Source organism: Pezoporus flaviventris, unplaced genomic scaffold (genome assembly GCF_033815535.1).
Source record: "Pezoporus flaviventris isolate CSIRO_AGI_PZ_B2104156 unplaced genomic scaffold, CSIRO_AGI_Pfla_v1 ptg000006l, whole genome shotgun sequence".
Classification (NCBI taxonomy): Eukaryota; Metazoa; Chordata; class Aves; order Psittaciformes; family Psittacidae; genus Pezoporus; species Pezoporus flaviventris.
In genome coordinates, this window is record NW_026892554.1 from 12095502 (window position 1) to 12118666 (window position 23165).

The following is a 23165-nucleotide window of genomic DNA, read 5'->3' on the forward strand; positions in this document are numbered from 1 at the left end:
GGCTTTGTAATTCTGCAGTTCTCTTATTCTTTCCCCCGTGCCTCTCTTTGCTACCTGCACAAGCCATCTGCCAGCCAAAGGTTAGAGAGATCTGCAGTGAACACCTCAACAAACAGCATGGTGACAAAACCTGACACCCAAAAAAGTGGCACTGTGTAATTATTCTTTATTTCTAAACCTATTTCCTAATAATTTGAGTAATTTTTAATTGTCTGTGTATCACAAGGTTTAATTTTTAGAAGAAGTACGTGATGACCAGAATAAAACCTGATCTAATATACTGGACTTACTGGGATATATATCTTTTGTTCAGTAACAAATGAGTACTTTACAATACATATCAGGATTGTAAGCTTTGTCTCTTAACAGAGACCACCAAATCCTTGTATGGTCCTTAGCATTTAAGCTATTAAGAAGAAATTGCATAAACAACAGCCAAACCTTTTAAGACTGAAGTACTTGGTATTCTTCCACTTAGCAGCAAGTTATGAAGTTTCATTTAAAAAGGGTAATTCTAACAATTAGCTCATCCTGCTGAAACACAGAGACACTGCTGGGAAATACAAAAATGGTTTATTAAATCAAATGATATGACTGCACTTCAACTAGCACTTGGGCATTAGAGATCAAATATTCCCTATAGATTAATCCCCATGGCATCACAGGCTGATTTGCCTTGCTGGTATTACATTAGTAAACCATCTAATCCAATTTAGAGCAGGCCAGGAATGTTCCATCCATTACGGTATTTCTAGTGTCATTAGAAGCAGACTGATCGAATAAGCATCCTAAATCAGCTTGCAGCACACAAGTAAATCACTGTGACTTGCCCTGCAAAATGTTTTTTCCAAATAAAAATTAAGGAAAAAAAAAAAAAAAAGAGCACCATGTAATCAGATGGAAGCTTTTTGTATGGTTTTGATTTCTGAGCTCCTGTGAATAGTGGAATTTCTTGGTCCATCAGCACATGAGATTCTTCTCTCTATAAGATAGCAGTGCAGAACTTAGTGGAAGCTCCCTATTTTGCAGAAAGCTTGTTTTCAAGGAAAGAAATGGAACACACACACCCCCCCCCCCCAATAAACACTAACAAACAAAGCAGGCTGAATGAGGGCAGAGCATGATACTACTCTCGCACATAAAATCTGCTGTATAAAATTGGAGTAACCATAGCAATAAAATCTATCAATCAAATATATTGCAAAAGTTGCAATAGAAAGGCTGAAATGAGAGTCCAAACTTTGTATTCACACAAAACAAAACCCACACAAGTGTGTTACAAAAATTGTATTTTCACTCAAAACAGGAATATCTGAAAGAAAACAGATCTTCAATAAAGAAGTAATATATGAATAGAATGTGGGTGACAGGTCTTTGAGATGACACAGCTATCAGGAAGATTTCAGAAAAGGGCTGGGCTGCAGCTTCAGAAAGCCAGGAATCAAGCTGAATAAAATCATCAAAGTGGCATGTAACCTTTGCTGCCCTCTGAGACCTATCACGTTGCACCAGCAGGGCCACGCGGGGCTCAGCTGCGCTATTTAAGCAATCAGCCATAAAAAAGAAACACTGCACCAGTGCACAAGTTAGTGAATACCTGCTCCTGTTCAGGAGGATAAGGGCTCTCACGTATGTGAGTGTTTCACTTCTGTTTAATGGCAAAGTTGCTCTTCTGTCAGTCAAACAGCTCTTAATCTTGTCTGGACCCTTTGCATAATAACTAAGGTAAAAAGAAAACTGCTGGTTCTTTGTATCCTAACTGCAGCAGATCCTAACAGCTACCCAGAGATGCAGAAATGGACGCATCAGGAACTATTTTCACTCCAAATAGTTACATATCTGGACAAAAGATGATTTTGCAACAGAGGAAAACATATACAGATCCAAGGCAGGGTGATGTTCTTCAAACATGCACAGATACCACATGTCTCTGGAAATTCCTTTCTTGGATCTTCCTTCCCACTTCCCGGAAAATACTAGATGTTTGAATGACTAAACTTGGGTTACTGGGGGGAGGATGGCATTTCACAATGAAAACAAATGTTTTATGCTTGCAGGCTTTCATTCTTTCAATGAAAACACATCTCCTTTACTTTTGAAGGGAAACAAACACCTGTGACAGGAAAAAATCAAACGAAACAAAAAACAACCACTACCTCAACAAATGTTTAATCTGCAAGAAAAAGCTGAAGATTTTCAACAGTTTATTCAGAATCCTACTCAAATTTCTTGTCAAAAAATTAAATCCTTTCCCAGCACTACGTTGAAAAGATCAGTCTTAAATTAAATCCATCTGAGAGAAATGCAATGAGAGAAATCCTAGCAAACCCAGTAATCCATCCTCAAACACAATGGCAACTTGCACCAAGCCTCTGTTCTTGTTTTCCCATGTTCTTTTGATCCCAACAGGCCTGTCCTTGGCAAACCCTTCTCAGCAGGACATGGAAAACCACATTAAGCCAGCTAGAGCTTGGGAAATCTGTTCTATCCTTTGCTTACACTGGCTGTACTGGTGTCAAACATTATTATTGTTATTAACAGCACAAACCCAGATTGCAGCAGGAAATCATGTCCCTCCCAAAGCTGATTACTTGTCAAACATTTATCATCAGTGTAAATAACAAATGTACCTGATTAACAAAATCCAAAGGCCTGTTCTGATGTAAAAAGGCCTTAGCCTTGCAATTTCTCTAATGAACTTCCCTCATGGTCCACAGTAGAACACGTCAGATTTACCAAATCCAATTTCTAAATAAAAGTGCAAATGCTTTGTAGAACTAATGACTGAACACAGGCTTGAATTATGGCCACATGTTGCTTCTCTATGAAACAGCAGATTGAACAATCACACACACAGAAATATTTTGCTTCTTTATTTTTCCCTCTGGCTTGGCTTAGCTGGGTTGGAAGAAAATTAGGTGAGGACACTGGGGAGAAAGACCCAATCCTTCCTTTTTTTCCTTTGCCTCTTAAGAGGCAAGTAGAGACACACTGTTCCCCTGTCCACAGGAGGTTGTTTAACCTCCTTGGGTCTCCTTGCCATAAATCTGTTTTCCCTGACACACTGTTAAAGTAGAGTCTTCTTAATAATATTAGGCCCTAGTCTGAGATGCCAACATGGAGGAGGGTAGGAAATAGAGCTGCTTCTGATAGGCAATTCTGCCTGCCACTAAGTAACCTTCCCTATAGCAGTAGTTTTCTGGGCATTGAACAAACAACCTGATGTCTTGGGTAAATGCTCAGAGACCTAAGTGGGTGAACCCAGATCCAAATGTTGAGCCCTTAATCATTAGATTGATGGGGGAGGCAGAGTGTGGTTTGAAGTTTCATCACTAGCAAGACATAATGGAAGCTCCATTTCTGAGTGCTCACCCATAAGGTGGAATCTCACTGTCAAGTCCTTCCAGTTGTCAAGTGAAGTTCAAAGAAGCAGCTAGTCCCTGGTATCTTCAAAACTCACATGCAAAATGGCACAAGGTGAGCATCTGACAAAGGAAAGGTACAAATTAATTCACTATCACCTGAGTGAAGAAGGAAAGCTATTTCCTGGCACAGAAACAAGTGACATGTAGCCAGCTTTATATAGTGACCACAATTCTAGCAAGAAAGACAATGCAGAGATAAAACTAAGTTTTCTTCTGACATCACTTCAACTAAGTGAACGAGATAATAACAGGAAAGGATTTGGCCTCCTGACCATAGTACCAAGAAAATTCTCATGCACTGGCAGATTTTATATACAGCATGTTGAAAGGAAAAGTAAATGTTACCATGACTGAGCTTGCATTTCCTGATACCTCAAAAGGCACTTGTTTCCCAAATGAGAGCATTAAACAAAGAGGCAAGGGTTACATTCCTACATACATCATAAGTGCTGAATGTTACATGTGAAGGAAATATTTTTGATTGCTATAGATGCAGCACTTCTAATGAATCAAGGTGCACCAGTGGAGTTTTTCAACTGCTTGTCTACAATTTTGCTAGCTCCTGTATATTCAAACTAGTAGTTATCCTGAAAAGACTATGCTGGATATGTGCAAGGGGAGCACACACAGACACCTTTTGATCAGCAAGGCAATTTCCTGGGGCAATGTGCTGATCAACACACTGAACTGAAACATCTGCAGGATAAAGGATTGTGTCTGAAAACCCTGTGTTTGATGCCCATAATTGTGACAGTCATTGCATATTCTGCTCAATGCTTTTTCTGTTTCAGTACTTTCTCCCTTTACAGAGAAGCTCCAGCAGCTTCTTAAATGTGGTTGGTAACTCAAAGTACATTTGGGAAATCAGCCAGAGAGAAAGGCTTTTCTTCTGTATGTTTTGCTGCTTTCCTATGAAGTGACAGAAACGATGCACATTTGCCATCTTTGCAGGGTTTCTCCTTACAAAAAAAAAAAAAAAAAAAAAGGGGGGGGGGAAGAGCTTGAAATAACAATTTTTTAGTGTTAGCACTGTTTACTTTAGGAGGCTTAAAGCTGCTTAAAACCTGTCATGTTACTATCTGGGCATGCAGTTTTTAAACTGCATACTATTAACTTTTTAAACTACAGCAGTGTAAAAGTCTATTGTATCTCAAGATTAAGTTTGCAGAGCTGCCAAAGATGCTTTTCCTCTGTGCTAAACACGATTTGAAAAACATTGTGAGCCAAAGCATTTGCTGTTATTTGCAAGGAACCGTATGCTAAAAACCAGACAGGCAAGCAGAAAAGTGAGGCCCAGATACAAATGCACTCAACCCTGGCAGCAGGATTCACTAACCATTGTTATGAAGGGAATACACTGGGGAGAAAGACTGAGGTGCAAGACACCTAAGTAAAGGAATAGGGAAATGATAAACAGAGAACTCTTTCTGATGTGTTGCTTTTGTCTGTTACCTATTTCATACAGTGGGATACCAGGAAAGGCTGAGTCTTCTGTGCATTGGTTCACCTGCATCAAACCATTCTGCTGAGAAGCAGCATTGCTATGCTACTTTTGGTAGTTGAGCTATTCTTGGCATGGTTAGTGTTTTGCCCAAATATACCCACTTCATTTTCCCCCTGGCTTCTCTGGGCCTAATCCTTGTGAAACCTTTCTATACAGTTGAGGGTGAAGAGCACCTCCACTTTGGAAAGAGCCCGCAGTATGGATGCTGGTAGTGTTTGACAATGTGTATTTGATCTTCCTCAGCCTGAAAAGGGCATAGGGAATAATCTTACACTTCCCAGAGCAATGCTCTTAGGGGCTCAAATGTCATCTAGAGGCTGGGAGCAGCCATACTAATACCAGAGCTTTTTACACCAGTGGCTATCACTTTTGAACTCAGTATTGAAGATGCGTGCTCCTGTGTTCTGCAGAGGTCTACATTTTGCTCACTCAAGTGCACAAACACCTTGTCTGTTGTCCCAGAATGGCTGCAGGGGGAAGCTCAGCCAAAATGGGCAGACTGCCTTTCAAAAGGTGCCAAGCTCCTTAGGCATTGAAGGGGCCAAGCAAGGCTTTTGTGCAATTCAGTCACTTGCGTTTCCATGTCCTAGGACAGAATTCTTTTTGATGGACTTAAAATGCTTCCAAAATGAATGAGCTAAATTTCCAGGCACTTTAACCTGCCAGGCATTTTCCCTGGCAGCAAAATCCCTCTCAGCTCTGCAGACAATGTTCAGGATACAGGATGGCCCTCCACTGCTTTTACAAACTGGGTCACAATGACACGTACATTGGAAGGAGTGGTGGGTAAAAGGCCTTGCTTTTCAACCCTGCTCACACCTCCTAGCTGCCAGAGCAGAGTCTGCTTCTCCTCTGAATACAAGGGTAGGTGGTTGCCAGGACTCTCAGTAAATGGAAAGTAAAAGCCATTTGTGAACATAGGTAAAAGCACCTGCAAAGGGACCACAGATTGCTTAGCCTTTAGCAGCTTGTAAGGTTTCATTTTAAAAGTCATTTAAAGTACTTATGAGAGCCAATCAATCTCTAAACTCTAATTACAGCGATCATGTAAGCTTTGGTTTCTCTGTATTTTTTACTAGAAGAACATATTCAGTGATGGAGCTGTAACCTCAACAGCAAAGAAAAATGAAGGCGGGTAGGAGGAAAGAGCAAAAAAACAACAGGATAAAATTTTATGACCTGATCCAGAGCTTCTGGAATTTATTAGAAAGCATTCCACTGCCTTCAGCACATTTTCCTATCAGAAAATGTTGCCCAGAACATGCTTTACAGCTACATTAGAAAGCTCTGAATCACAATCTTGTTACACATAGAGCTCAATGGATATTTTATTAGGGCCAGGCTAAAAAAATGCTTCTACAAACCTACTGATCTCTTTACCTTTCTCATCAAGAGGTGCCAATGGGAGGAAAAATGGCAAGGGTGCTCTGTCAGTGAAAGGGAGATCCAGAGCTCCCTTACGGGAGGCCACATATACTAATCCTGTTTGTCTCGGGTGCAAAAGAATTCTTCAAAGTTAAAGAACTCAGAGGATTTATCAAGCACTTTTCAGTCTTCAACTGGATTTAGCAAGTGAAGCACTTTCAAAGCCTGTAGATTAGTAGTACACAATTGGTCTCATATAAACAGGCATAACAAGGCTCAGCTTGATGTTTCAGTCAGTGACAGTTTACATGTTTCTGAAGACAAAAGGTGTCATTCCACTTGCAAAAAAAAAGATGAAAAGATTGTTTTACACTTTTGTGAATTGCTTCGGAAGACAAGGGTTAGCCCTGTTGTCTGTTGTCAGATGACTCCTACTGCACTTGTGCTCATCACAATGAAGTTAACAGGATTGGCAATGCTTAACAGGTTCTTTACAACTTGGATAATGTCTTGTTGAATAATTAGATTTTAAAAAGTTTATAAAGAAAACCTGCACAGATACAGGTTTGGGGCATATTTATCATGAAAATAGATGCTAAGCTCTGTTATCAATAAATGCAGCTGAGTTTCCTGGAGCCTTTGGTGGGGCTAGAATTTCACTATGTGATCTCTGAGTACCAGAAATTTTCTTTTAACAGGAGAAGCTGAAAGAAGCTCCTGAAGCCAAGTTAACCAATGTTATCATTTGTGGTCACTATGAAATCCTGTGTTCTCATACCTCGGGCAGAGAAACTTAAACCACAGTAGGAAGAAAAAGGTTCACTTCTAGAGTTGTTTAAAACGAAAATAGAAGAACTACGAAATAGTGGAATAAATATTCTTTTGTTTTTCTTTTTTGATCTTTCAAATTTGAAAAAAGAGAGCTTCATAAGTAACCAAAGAGGATGGGGGAGAAGCATTGACAAAAAAAGTTGTCATTTCTCTTCAGTTTAATTATTTTCTTCCTACATTGTCATATGGAAATAAGTTCTACCAGCTCTGCTTCTTACCTGGACTCCTAATCAGGCATAAGAATATTAAAATCCACAGCTGATTGTGCTCTAAGCCCCAGAACACAGCATTCTTTCTCAGTAAAACAAAGCCTTGGTTGAGATGCCTGTGAAGTAAGTGGACCCTTAGCTATGCTAGTAACTATAGCTAGTTACTAGCTATGCTAGTAACATACTGTCTTCAGTGAACGTACCCTAGAAGACGGGGAGAGGCGTTGAGCCCTTCAGCCATACAGTAAGATTAACTTTAAGGTCTGTTTCAGTAAATCTTCCTTTAAGCAAGTAACAAATCCTCTTTTTTCCATTGGACAGTGAAGCATGATACTGCTGAGTATTACCAATATTATCATATACATGGCACCAGACCCAAACAGTCCCTGTGTCAGTGGGCCTGAGTTAGGGCCCATTGTTCAGCACACGTGAGAAGAGTGATGAAGGGATTCATCTCTCACAGCATGTAGCATTTACATTTAGATGGTCAGCTTACCATTTACACCTCTAACATTAACAGAATGTTAAACTGCATGTAGTTCACTTCTGCTTTCCTGCAGCTCTTGGGGTTCAAAATACAGCTTTCAGCTCAAAGAAATATCATTATGAAAATACTTCCTATAATTTGAAAGACCGAAATCATCCTATTCCAGTAAACTACTCAGTGTAGGTTAACTACAACAGTTCACTGATTAGCAACCAGTTTAGTTTTTACAGTATATTCCTATGAGTCTATAAGAATACTTGACCTGTGGTTTTAGGTGATAGGTTACACTAACAATAATGTGGAAGAAGCTGAGCTACCAGCAGTGGAGGTTGCTTGTGCAGGTAGGAATCCTCCATCTGTTCCAATAGTAAGGATTTATGCAAAATTTCCAGTTCTGCACAAAGAACTGGACTTCATGGGTCACTTCATTTTTGGGAAGGCAATTAGCTGAAACATGCTGAAATATTAGATTATTTCCACACTTGGGTACCATAAAATAGTTTAGGATTACAGAGTCAGGCTCACAGACATACGAGTGAAACTTTTTCCTTGGGTTACGCTTCTGCAATTAGTTTGATGATAGTAGGATTGCAGGAGTATAACCAAGGACTGAATTTGCAAAGTCACACAGATCTTGATGTCTTTGAACAACTACAGTCATTTGGCAGTTAAACTACAGTTACCTGTTTGTATTCATTCACAATGCTACAGGAAGGTTTTGAAGAAATAAGCTGACTGGCCTGTCTTGGTTAGTTGAAGATTCACAGTTGCAATAACATTAGAAATAAATATGATAAAAAAATATGCTATCAACTTATTTTTTAAATGACTGGGTGCATTTGGGATATCATTCTGAGTGAAAGGCATGATGCAAAATCACTTCTGCCAGCAATTTCAAATAAAGGCTCTGGTTTTAGGTAGCATTATCAACTTACGGTGAACTAGGACAACATAATAATATGGCATGTCAAATTTATCTGTAGCTGTAGGCAAAGAAAATCAAAGGAAGAATAGCTTCAACACAGTATTGCAGCACAATAAAATCTTACTCATTAAGTTTCATAAATTCCATTGTAAAGTTTAATGCATATGTTTACATCAGTAATACAGACTATGTTACGAGGCTTTCAGCTGGAAATTGCTTCACTTTACAAATTTTCATCTAAAGTCCTTTAAACAATTATGTCAAAATAAAGGCACTAAATGTAAGCACTTGGAGCACTTTTCCAGCTTCCTGAGCATATCCTTATTACTGGGAGTACGGTTTGTAAAACATCAAAATCAGATTGTCACACAGAGATTAAGGCTGGGATTTTCAGCAGAAGCTAAGGGAGTTAGGCACTCAGCTTCTTCTGAATTTCAATGAGTCAGGAGCATACATTTCCCTTAGGCTCCTTTGAAAATCTCGGCATAAATATTAATAACTAACTTTGAACAAGCATTTGGTCATTGGTTTCAATCATCTCAAATATGCCAATGGCTGCATCCGTTTTTCCCACAAAGCTCTTCTCCCACGTACAAGTTTGGGAATGCTCTCATATGCATAGTATCACAAAAAGGATCTTATAAGTTTCTGCTGCTCTTCAGGCCCAGCAGAGTTTACATATGCTAGTTATTGCCAAGATCTTTTGTACCACCTCTTGCATCTGACTGAGATGCCATATTTTAAGAGCAACATCCAATTCATGCTGTGTAGTCTGACTGATATTACTCAGAGAGAAAACGAAAGTAAGAAAACTCTGAATGCAGAATAAACAGAAAGTATAGATATTGTGGTCATTCCATGAAGATGTGTGTCCTGTAAAAAGTCAACCGCTGACTCTTGACAAAAGTCTTTACATGAGTTCCAGTTTCACTAATTATACATGAGAACTAAATTTTTTTATACCTTTCATTTTTAATTCCAATGTTACTGCTAAGCCTCAAGACCTTGGAAAGTGTGAGATTTCACACAGCATGATGCTGAGTTATGGATTTTGATTAGAAGCCACCTCAGATGCTGTGCAGAGGCAGTAACTGAGAAGGTGCTCTGCACATGTCTGTGCACTCACATATCCAGATTGTCATACAGTTAGGGGAAGTCAAATATAATAAAAACTATATTTGCATGGATATTATGAAAATGCAAATAGTAGTTGTGCATTGCTCCACTCTGCCTTTTGTTTCAGAGAAGGAACTTGCTCTCAAAGTGGATTTGGGCTTAGTGTACGATTCATGCCAAGTGAAAAGCAACACCTTTGCAAATTTGATGCTGATGTAGCCCATTCCACCGTCACCTCCTTTGTTATCTGTCCCTTCTCTTTCTTTCTTGGTCATGGTGTCTTCTGCAAGGCATTGATACCACTGAGAATGCTCAGTTTTGTAACTGTGGGATGATGAAACCATATAGAAGTATCACTCTACATGTCCTCAGATCCTCTGACTGAGCCATCTAGACTCAAGTTTACCCTTTACAAGGTGAAGGATCAAGATTTGATCCTTAATAAGAACATATTAATCCTGGTTTCCCAATATAATTATTTTTTACTGCTGCTGATGAATAATATTCTTGTTGTTTGATACTATTCTTCCTGTCTTCCTTCCCCAAAGTCACTCCATCAATTTATAAAAGTCAAGATGTAACTCTGTTTATCCTAATATTTCTTCCTTTTGGTTCCACAAGGGGTTGACCTTGCGTCTTGCAGTCACAGCTTGAAGTCTTCACATGTGTCTTGTTAAACATGAAACAGTTTATCTGACTCACATTCTGGAAAATCCTGCAAAGCCAATGCCCTACAAACTGGTTTATGAATACAGTTTGTTTTATTAATTATGTAAACAGAAATCCAGTACCTATTACTATTCTAACCATCTTAGTTTTATGTGTCCTTATATGCTTTATATTTTTACTGAGCATTACTGGCAGGAGTTTTGTGCCTCCTGCACATACACAATAACCAATATTGCAGTGAAAGCCACTTCAGACTCATGATAATCCCACATATCCCCATTAAGTCCAAGGAATTACATCTGCTCACACTAGGGATAATTTTCTGTTTCTGGAAACTATACAAAAATCAAATATTTGCTTTGATGTGTCATTATTCCATAGGTTCTGTTTTTATCCTGTTTAAACCTGTAACTGTGACAATATAAAAATGTAATAAAAAATAAAATATAGCATTACAGGGGATTGGGGAGTGAAAAGTAAGAAAAGCTGATCAAACATATATTAGGCTAATAACAGAATCAATTCATGATTTCATATTCTGCCAGCTCTGAAACTGAACAAGCTGTTCTCTGTTCCCAACTTGTTTAAAATATATTTCAAGGGAAATGGTGTAAATATTGAAGAACCACCTTGCCTGGACATGAGACAGCTATTTGCTAGTACATACATGACTGCTACAGAGAGAACGATAACGAACTTCTCTGCTTTTCCACTAGGATAGGACAGGATAGACAATAAAAGCCTTACAATGCAGCAAGAATTATTTAGACCACACAAGCAAACACTTCCTGGCTATTAGGACAGACAGACATTGAAAGAACTACTTAGGAGGGTTGCAGAGCTTTTAAGAACAGATAAGGCAAACATCTGCCAGAAACACTTCCATCTTTATTTTAGTCCCTGCCCAGGGATTTGGCTAGGATGCCTCTCCATGTGCCTGCTGGCCATGATTCTATGATTAATAAACAGATCACATACTAACTAGGTGTGTTACAGGAAGAAACTGCAATAATGCAACATAACCAAGTTAAAATTCTGCTTTTATACTGAAGCACATGAAAGTCCCTCAAAGGCAGCAGAATTGCCAGGACTGCATTGCCTGTAAAAGCAGAGCAGACCTTCAGGGAAGTCTTGTCATCAGATCCGTCTTCCAAGACTCAGTGGCACCAGTGTGAGGTCTAGGCTGCCAGGCCATGGCCTGGTAGATATGCGTAGCTGCAGCTGCAATGGAGCTGAGTTACATTCTTCTGCTCTGAAACTTGGAGATTCTTTAGAGACCTATCATAGGGCATATAAAATTTCTGCTGCACAATCTTTATAACCTCTTCAGTTCTGCTTTAGCAAAATACATCGAGTGTATCATGCTCACAGACCTGGCAAAGGGGTCTACACCTTCACTAATAGAAAAATCAACTATGAGTAGGAGTCAGTTGCTTTAAATACCAAAAAATACAGTAAGATCTCAGAGGAGAAGGAGGAGTGAATAGGTTAGAGAGTATTTAGGTAATTAAGGTGATTTCAAACAGTCTAGGCCTGAGGATTTTCATCATAAAGTATTCAGAGAACAAGCTGGAGAAATCTCAGAAGTGATTATCTATTGGAACCTGGACAGAGCAGAGTTTACTAGAATGATAAATCCAGTCCTAATATTAAAAAATGGGGGGAAAGAGTAGCTGGAAAATTTTATCAGATAGATAGCTTACCTTGAATCCTTGGGGAAAAAAGGGAAGTAATAGAATTATTTGTAATCACTTGGAAGATGACAAGAAGGTAATGGCTGACACGGCCTTTGCAAGAACAAATAGTGTAAAAAAGAATAAAGTAAATCTCATTGCCTTCAATGGCAGGATAAGAAGGCAACCACATAAGGAATAAGCTGAACTCTATCTTGGGTCTGCTTCTGTTCAATGTTTTATCAAGGACAGATGCTTTCTAAGTTCGCAGGTGACACCAAAGAAGGAGGGCCTGCAGGTACCCCATAGAACAGGAATAGAAATCAAAATTATTTTGACTAACTGAAGCAGCGATGTGGAAAAAAAAGGTATTAAAATTATGATGATTAAGGCCAAAGGTTAGTACTTGTTCCTGCTCATGCAGGAACAGTCAGAGGCAGAAATGCAAGACTGAGGAGAGTAAACAGGCAGATAACAGATTACAAAATGAGTGTGAGTTAACTGTATCATGCAGCCAAAAAAACCCAACCCAGCAGCAACTACCTGGATTATACCAGAAACCCCCGCAGGGAACATAACCTATGACAAGGAATTTGGGTAGGCTAGCCCAGGGATAGAAATGATGGGAGGATAGGGTGTTTGAGGAATACTACAGTCTTGAAGGACTGTAGTTTCCAGAACAACAAGTTTGCGGACAACAGTTTCTGGAAGGAACAAAATAAAGATGAACAAGGCATATATTTGTGGGCAGTTCTAGGAAGGAAGATGTTTTTCTAATATGAAAGATAGCAAAGTTTGGGAATAGCTCATCTAGGGAGACTGCAAAGGCCTTTCTACTGGAAAGCATGTCCACAACATGAAGTTAGATAAGCATCTCTCAGGACTGGCAGAAGCATCCTGCACAACCTGCTCTGAAGGAGGAAGATAGACTAAAGATGTATTGAGGTACCTTTTAGCCTTAATTTTCTACAAGGAACTCTATTCATTGGCACAAGATTTCCTAAACCCCTACATGTAATTCATTTTATAGTTCTACATCTGTGAATAAAATCTCTTTTTCCCCCTTTACAGTTCTAACATGTTTCAAATCTAGAAGGCAAATAGATCTATTTCTTGTTTCCCAATTAACAGTAAGCTCTACGCTCTAAATCTGTCAGAATTTTTGTGTTTGTATTAACATAACATTTCCAGCTGTTCACAGATTGAATTTAATCCTCCTTTCAATAATCCCAGTTTAAATACTCATTTCAATTATCTTTATATTTTGTAGAGACTCTCAAATGATTCAGCACTAAAGTATTATATGTGTTATAATTTAAAACTCAAAAGTTATGAATGGAAGCAGATTATATGTTATTAAAATGTTAATTCCAGATCTTTGAGGTAATTGTGACTACATGCAATTCGTTAATGTGTCAGAAATACACACTGTCAAAAATAATTGAACAGAAGCAAGCATATGGACATCATTCACTTCAAAAGAATGACAGGTTGGCAGAATTACAGGAGTGATTTTCAAAAGCACAGATACAGGTAAAGACCTAGTTCTAATAAACAATATTTTTCCATTCTTCTTTATGTATCTATATTTGAAATTTCAAACTTGATTTTTCTTCTTTATTGTGCTGAAATTTCAAGGCTTGACAGCATGCATAATGCTGAGTGATGGAGAATGCCATTTCCGAGTTACCTTACTGTGACAGAACAACTGGCACAGGAAAGGAAGTTTGCAGAGCTGGAAAAAAAACCCCAACCACCTACTTGTCCGGTCCAGCTTTAAGCAGATGGTGACCAAGCAGCAGAACATTTAGTGAAGGGTTTGAGGCTGACCAAGATTATCTCTTTACAAATACACTTGGGGTCCAAATTTACACTTTATAGTGTTACAGCCAAACAAAATGAGAAAGGAAGCAACACTAATACATGAAAGAAATAAAGTATGTTACTCTGAAGTAGCACTGTTCAACATGTACATACAGACTTACTGGAGCTATTCCCATTCAACATGGCATCAAATCAGCTCTCCTTATTCTCATGAGCAGATGCACTGCAAGTGATTACATTACTCATGTGAGTAAGCAGAGGAGAAGCTGACCTTTAGAGAGATAACAAGAGATACTTTCCAATTAATGCTAAAGTAGGAGCATATAAATCAATCCTAAAAAGCACTTTAGATAATATTATATTAACTCTTCACTGTATAAATCAAATCAAATGACATTCCCTGTAGAGGGGTCTGAGGTACCATGCCATTAGTGATCAAAATTCTGGTCATCCCCTCCTGGGATTCATTCAGCTGACTGCCTTTTATCAACAAACAAGTCAATGAGTCAATGGTTAGAGCAAAAAGCAAGGGTGAGAATACATTATTGTGATGCATACCAGCATGCAAGTAGGAACAACGAAAAGTCAACCAAAATAGAAAACCCTCACTCCTCCAGTATTAAAGTTCACTGTTTAGAAATCCACACAGTACTATTCCTCCTCAACTCCTGTTTTATTTCAGCATATGTTTTCCCTCAAAATCTTCACTTTAAAAAACCACACACACACTGTCATGCCTTTTTTCCACTGGAAAGATAACCTTCAGAATGTAAATCAATGCACTCTTGCCCTAGCAATCCAGTCTTGCAGAAAGCTGTCTCCAGATAAACAATATCAGCAGAAAAAGGCATAGAATCCTTCACTCTTTAGTATCCATATTCACACCAGTGAAGTGCTCATTTCAGAGCCAAGCTACAGTAATTCTAAATGAGACTGCTCAATCTAAGAAACACCTCACAGTCTCTTTCAGCTCTCATGTAAATGGAATATGGCAAAAGTGGTACCATTATGCCGGTCTGAAGTATCAAGCCTTTAAGAAAGGCATTAAAACATCTGGGTATTTTTGCCATTTGAATAAACTGGTAACAACACACTAGTTCTTCCTCATCTCTTACCGCAGAGAACCAGGGCTAGTGCAACTGCCCATGTGGAGATCTGGAAACACTGTATAGCGGTCAAATGTTTCTGATGGAAATGACAAAAGCAGAGCAAAGGGTGCGTTCATTCCCTGTCCTCTCTTTTGGTTAAAAGCGAACTATAGAAAATGCACCATTCCTCAATCTTCACTTACATGAGGCCATACAAGTATTGTATATAGGAACATTGCTCCTGGCTCCATGGCACTCAGCTTTTTGTAGTCAGCTTAAGAAATGGCCACTAAGTTATAACCTTGATTAAAAATGCATCTTAAAAAAGAGAAGCAGATACATTTTAGAAAGAATATATAGCAAACTCGCAGTTGACAGTGAGGATTAGACATTCTAATGAGCACCTTGGGAGGATGGGTCTGAAAAACAGTAAAGGGATCACATACTTTCAAGGTCAATTAAATTCTTGCAAAACACTTGACCTCCATCCCAAGGAGAGGAACTGTTACTTTTCTTACCTCTGTTCTGTCTCCTCAAAAGATGCAAAACCTTGCTCTCTTCCACCTACAGTACACTGTACCACCCTCAAGGATTTAATAATTGACTCCTTTGTGCTTACTGTGATCACACCTGTTTCATAGCTACTCTCATTTGTTACAGGGTTTGAAATGGCACACTGATCATCACTCAAGCCCACATGCTCTACAATCCTATAAGCACAAAGCAACGACAGCTCCATCTGATTTCCTTGAAAGAAAACTGAGACAGTCTTCATTTTTAAAACTTCATATGCAGCAAGTGAACTTTTCAAAATGACATTATTCTAAGAGAGCAGTGAATCCTAATACAGTGAGACAAGGATTCCTGAGGTCAGAAACATCAGCTTTACAAAAATGTCCTGAGGGATGCCTGAATGTATTATCTTGTGACCTTTAACCTCTCACTTTGGTCCTACTGCCCGTCACTCTGCTATCAATCCATTTCTAACATTTTACTTGGCTATGAACTTCTTGGAATGACAAGAGGATGATTCATAATATACAGTAAGGCTTCCAGGAAGCATTTTCACTCAAAGCTACAGGGTAAGTGAATCAGCCTTTTGCTTTCTCCCAGGAACTACTTATCTTCAATCTTTCAATTAAAGGTCAAAAAATGAAAAAAGGCAGCCCAGTCATCTATTATGTTTTTCCCCCTTTCCCATTGCAAACGGCTCTGTTCCTTACATAGTTGTGTCTCAACCAGTTTGAGATTGTTTTCATTGGTAGAAATGTGAAAAATAATTTTGCAAATTTAGAGAACAAAAGGAAAACTGCACAGAATGGTAGCAATTTCTCTCGTGTCTCTTCTGGTCGTTAACCAGCCTAGATCCTCCTGGCACAAGCAAACCCAAAGCATTTATCATAAATTAGCAAATAGTGTCGAACTGCAGACAGGTTAGAGGGAAGTTTGTCTCCCATTCCTGCTTTGTTAGGAAGGAAAATGAGAATTACGTGATCGCAGTGTAGCTCTGCTGTCTGAATTTCAGGATAGAGAGGAGCTGATTTTGTATTTTCTCTGACATGCACATGGTGAAATGTAGCTGAGGAGGTGGATTAGCACACTATGCCTATTCCATCATTGCCCTAAGGCCCTGTAGTACCAGCTCAGTCAGAGCACAGATGGGTCACTGGGCAGACATAAGTCTCATTAAAGAATACCCTTGGCATCAAAAGTCTCTATGCAGGTCAAAGAACCAGCTCTGCTTGCTCTGTGCCAACTCCAGACATAAGCCTAAAACAAACACAGAGTGAGTTTGAGGAAAGAGAAGAGTCACTGGAGAAGAAAGCTTGTGAACAAAAAAAGAAACAGAAAAAAAAGGAAAAGCTGAAAAAAATGTGACCAGATCAAACCAAAACAACAAGATTTCCTTTTATGCCATTTCTTCTATGATACATTGTAAGACTCCAGATAAACCAAAACCCACTTGTTTTGAGGCAAGAAAAAAATGATTGATTTAATCTAACTCAGCCAGCTTACCTATTCTTTTGTAAACAGATGTTTGTGTTCTCACAAGAAGTATTTAATCAAAGAAGAAAGTTGAAAAGTTTTGGGGGGTTTGTTGTTGTTGTTTTGGGGTTTTGTTTGTTTTGCTTTGTTGTTTTCTTTCTGTGGGCGGTGGGACTTTGGGTCTTTTAAGAATTCCTCACCTTGTCCCCAGTTTTACTTTTATTCCTCAGAAACTCTGTTACTTGCTGAAATAAAAGAAAATCCACCCTGCTGTAACATTATACCCCCTCAGCCATTTACAAGTGGACAAAAACTGGTCAAACCATTCAGGCTGGAGTCTGTGCTGCACACAGCTCACAGCAGCTGGAGCTGGGCTTTGAATTTCTGCACTGGACCTAGTTCACCCCTGGTGAGGTTCCCCAGTAGTCCCAGACAGCTTTTGCAAGTTTGGAGGCAAGTCTGCCCCTGTGCCAGTGCTTGGGTGTGTGTTAGGTCAGGGATAAATCAACCCATATGTTGTTGCCTGGGATACAGAAGGTCATAAAACTGCTTTTTTTTTTCAGTACCACCTTTATCTGTGAGATGAAGAACCCTGAAAGAACCACCTCTGCTGATACCTCTGGTTTCACTAACCTTGTGCCCTTGCCCGGATGAATACATCCCCTGCTGGATGCTGTACAGTGTCCAGGGAGGGATAGTTGGGCGAAAGGCTATGAGGTAATTCACATTTGTTAAACCACAGCTGTAGGCCTGGGAGAGCTATGGTTCTCTGCAACATTATCAGCTTGTTTGATAGATGAGTGCGTTAAGAATAACAGAAGCTGGCTACTGAAACTGCCAGCAGAGCTCTGGGCAGCAATGAGCTTTGTATGCAGGAAGGTCAGCACCATCCCTTCCGCTCGGCCACTGCCTGTGTTCACTATGTGTGCCCATGTGCCCAGCTGAACCTGATGTGTATAGCTGCATGCAGTGCAATGGCAGTATCTGGAGAGGAAAAAGTGATTAACAGATAATTCTGAATTAAATTGCAAGCACAAGATTAAATTTCCTTCATGAACGACACTGTGTGTTAGTGTTAGTAGCTATGTCACAAACCAGCTCCTTTTCACTTGTTCATTACAAAGCTGATAATGGGACTAACAGAGCATGTGCAACAAACATTTGCTTTCTGCAGCTCCTGACATGCGTTCAGCTCCATGTGCACATTTAACAATGGGAGTGCTCAGGCACAGGCTGCCTATTTGTCACCTGGCTACCCTTGCACACTGCTGTACCTCTTGATATAGATGAAACAGAGCTGCTGTTTGTTCACTTTCAAAGAGGGAAATGTTCTTTTAAATCAGCAAATGATCCTTGGTACAGTTAAAGGAAAAAGTCTTTACAAAGAAAATCGGTCTTCTCCGTGACCTGAAAAGAGCCACATTCCTCTGTTCTAGCTCTTCTCAGTCTGTAGAACTGCATCTTCAGTGTGAAAAGGACCTGAGTGAGGCCCTAGTGAAATTCCAGCACCCACAGCACAACTACCCATCACCTTTCTAACATTTAAGAATTCATAATCCTAGATAATTTAGAGTCTAAACTATGTCACTGGTACCCTCAGCCATGCGCTCAAATCTGTGTGCCTGTGGTTCACATATGTTTCACTGATATATTTGCATGCTGAAATGGCTTTTTAGGGGTTAAAGTGATTCATTGTCCATTATTTGTTGATCATTTCCCATCATAGTTCTTGATGTATTACAAGCCTGTTTGGTTCTGCTGAAATCAATGGAAATGCAGATTTATATCACGTATGCCCCTGGCTCCCTTCTTGACAAGAACAGCCTTCTTTGAATTGTACAATTAGTAAAAGTTCAGACTACTGAACTTTTCAGAGCTCATAACAGCACTTGACTGATATCAGCATTTCATAGAATAGGAATCAAAAGCTGTGTTCTGGTCTAGTGTTCTTACTGCTTCTGCATGTTGTGAGGCTAAGACATGGGAATAAACTACAAAGCTCCCATTTTTTTGCAGCAGTACTGGATTGACCCCATAGTATTATGTGGTGCTTTCCAACTGTGACTTGACCTCATGCTAAATGGAGCCACTATCTCCAGTACTCCGCATGGGTCAGTGCAGGGTGGCAATGCAGCAGCTTTCCTCGTGTCCCATGATCTCAAACACGTTTCCCTGCACCTCATTCTACAAAATCAAAGCCTGAATGTTTTTCTGCATACTAATTCCTGCTCCCAAAACTAGGGAAACTGCCCAAGACTTTGTAAGAGCTCCTAAGGATCAAAAAAAGTTTGGAAGGAGGGGAAACAAGATTCATATTAGCCTTTCAAAAAAGGATGGAAAACTGAAGGCACAAGAATGATAAAGGAAGACCTGTTTGTCCTTCCTTGTTCCCAGCTGATAACCTGGCCTCTTCTTGACAAGGTTCTGAAGGTCACATCTTCACAAAACTAAAGGAGTTTTAAAATCCATATTTTTCTAGGAGATACACTGAAAAGAAAGGGTTCAAACTTTTCCCTGGTGCTACTGTGTAGATGTCAAGGAAATTAAGGCAAGAAAATTATCCCAAAGACAAATCACTTTGAAATTCCAAGGGAAATATTGCCTTGAATGAGAAAAAAAGCTTAAAGATGTACAAATATCTCAGAGAATTCATAGCAGATTGGTCAGAATTGGGCCCAGTTACAACAATGCAGAAGATGTGACTGAATTCAGACACACACACACACAAACGAAAACAGCAACAACAAAAAAAGGAGGGACCAGAACTATGGTAGGGTAAAGCAGAAAGAGTGAAGAGTCTGGCTGTCTCTCTAGAGCCCTCTTTTTAGTAAGCTGCTTTTTAAAATATATTGAATAAACAGAAGACTCTACCAGCCTATCATTCTCATGGGCACCGAGAAGCAGTAAATGCCCTCCCTTGTGGTGCCCTGAAATTCTTCCAGGTTCAGGCTATCACTTATGCTGAAGTTTATATGATGGTTGAGGAATGGAACATTTCCAAAACAAAGTGAACACTGAGAAAAATGTACAGACTGCAGATGCATTATCAGCTGTAAAAGTACTAAGAGGATTCAGAGAGGAAAACGGCATGACATTTCCATGGCTGGGTTATTACTGTCATTTTAGTACAGGCATAAAAATGACCATGGGTCATATACACCACTGTCTGGAGCTGTATGTAATTACACCAGCAATTATGTTTTCCTGCTGTAGTCCAAATCCAGACCCACCAATTGTTTCGGTCTTCCATATGGCATTAATTTATCGCATCTTGCTAAAACATTTTATTCTTTTTGATAATGAACACCAACAATAAAGACAGAAGCTTCAACATGTATGGTCTGTCCTCTTACTCTAATAGCTCACACAGTCACTGTAGGCTTCCTGTCAACTTTCAGAACTCTTAAGTATAGAGAAAAGGCAAGGCCACTCCAAGAGTCACCCTCTATTCTCAGGGAAGGAGTACAGTACAAGAAAGGTTTGTCTTTGCAGAAAGAACTTCACATTTACTTGGAAGTGAAAAGTTGAGTATGTACCACTTAGATATTCTGCACATGACAATTGCTGAGCTTTCCTCCGAGTGCATATTTATACAGCAGGTGGCATTGTCAATGAATGAAGAACCACACAAGTGGTGAGTGACTCACTTTCCTAAATGTGAAGTTGAAAACTCTTTGATCAGACATTTCCTGCTTTGCCATTCCCTTCTGAGAACAAAGTAAGAACTACTTGTAGCAGCATGAGCAAGAAATGCTTTCATTGAGTTTTAATGAATTAGCGTGTTTTGCTGAACAGCTTTGTATCTTGTTCTTGGCGACAGTGTAAGATATGAATGGCAGTGACAGCTTAGTATACACTTTCCCAGATCCTGAAAGAATATTTGAGGGGCCAGAAGAAAATGATTTGTGAAAAGCACAAGGAGAAAAATATCTTGTTCTAGTGCTGGATTTTTTTTCTTTCTTTAAACATAAGAAAGAGTAGATGAAGGTCCTCATGTGCTCTTTGTACTAGCAAGCATAAAGCAGCCTGGGCAACTGTCCTAAGATGGTTATTTGACATTTCCTGTGATGTAAGCGACTGTTTGTGAAGTATAACCTGATCCAGCTGTGCATCATCTGCTTCCTGCCAGCCAGAGATGGGTAACCCACTGGTGAAGTGGGGGCACACGGTGTTCCAGCCAGACCCAACGTGCCAGGAGAGTCCCTGTAGGGCTCATTAGCTGGCAATGTTTCCAGCAGCTCTTTCAATGGCTTCTCCCCCCTGGTGATATTGGAAGCCTGGAAGCACACACAGGCTGAACTCCCTCCCCGCCTCTGAGCTGCCCTGAGATTTTGACTAATCACACTGTATTTGTAAAACATTAGTGACCTCTTTTCTCCTTTTCCCTGATTCAGTGAGGGTGTTATATGGTGGGTGTGAGCGGAATGCTGTGCCCTGGCAGCTGTGAAGGGCCATCTCCAGGTTTTGTGTTTCAACATACATCTGTCATCATACACTACCATTTCAATACAGTTTACCTGCTTTTAATTAACTTCTGCTACTAACATACCATACATTGCTCTGAGTTTGAGCACATGATAGGCAAACATTAGAATTGTTAAGCAGGTGAAAAATATCAACAATAAGCAGGGGATTTATTGTAATCAGTCAATATGCTCAGCCTTGCAACTGCTCGGTATTTTATGCTCCATAATTATATGGTTGCCACAGTGTAGCCATTCAACAGAGTTATAATTAGTGAGTAATTAACCGAAGCATTTGATGACATGCTGCAGAGCACAAAGCATGTGTGCTGTTGATAGCAAAAGGATAAGTAAACTGTCTTTGTAACAACTTCCTGAAACCAGCAGAAAACTCATTGTTTCTCATTTGTGGTAATTTCCACAACTTTTCAGGTGCTGTAACAAGATGAGAAAATTTATAGATGATTTAGATGCTACCACAGTGTTTACGCACTGGGCTTCTATTGAAATCAACCATATTTAATTGCCTTCGTGGATCTCAGCCTTATGCATACACATATGCTGGGCTGCCTTAATACATCCTTACAGTCAGAGCTATATATCTCCCTCTATTGGTATATTAAAATATATATATATATAAATGTTGCTTATTCCTGTAGGAATAAAGTTATGCTAGTTACTACAGTATACAGTTGTATTAGTGTAACTTTAATCTTTATTATTTAATCTTTATTATTTATTTATTTTTAATTATAATTTTTATGATCATTATTTAATTATTTATTATTTAATATTTATTTATTATTACTATTTCTATTCTATAGAAAATACAGCCCTAATTAAAGGCAATTTGAATGATTTCAAGTTGTCCAGACCAGCTTTGAGTATAGCCTACTTAAAAAAAAAAATTGTAAACTAGTGCTCAACATACCTAATGAAGGTACAGGGGCAGGAATTCAGCACAGAATTGATTTAGAAAGATGTATGTAAAGGCATGGTGAGATGCCTGGTACCTGGCAAGGAAGTGAAGGATGCATGGGGACAGCAGACAAAGTCTGCAGTTTTTACACCAGATAATGCAAAAATCTGCATCAGAAAAGTTGAATGCCACCCTGAAAGCTGCTTTTTGTTCCTTGTGCCAAGTCTTGGCCTCCGCACAGGCCCAGTGACATTTCACTTTGATATTTCCAATCCATTGTTTTTCCAAAATGTTTTTGTTTGGTTTTAGGTCATCCAAGTATTGCAGGCTATTTAAAGGCCCTTTCTTATCTTTTCATTAGAACAGCAGCACCGCTAGCTGTGCGTGTCCATACATAATCTCCAGTAACCTCTGCCAGCACAGAGCTGGGACACTTCTGAATTGCGTTGTCTTTTAAGTGAATTATTTTACATTTTCTGATCATGGCATTTGAAACATTCAGCCATAAATATATCAGAAACATGGATATTCTTTATAGATTCACTGTGCCAGCTTGAATTTGACAGAACAAACCAGTGTAAGCTATTTGCTCTCCTGAACCGAAAAAAAAAATATAATCCTTAATAAGCTATGAAACACTGCACAGCATCTACACCTCTAAACTCACAGCCTGTAATTTCT

General features: G+C 39.3%; 1 long non-coding RNA gene across 1 annotated transcript in view; it reads right to left on the minus strand.

The window, feature by feature from the left end:
* LOC133265968 (uncharacterized) overlaps nucleotides 1-23165 on the minus strand; it is a 232410-nt gene that overhangs the window by 33644 nt on the left and 175601 nt on the right. The window contains exon 5 of the long non-coding RNA XR_009742206.1: nucleotides 3373-3485. This is a non-coding gene — a long non-coding RNA (uncharacterized LOC133265968). The remainder of the gene's footprint in view (nucleotides 1-3372; nucleotides 3486-23165) is intronic.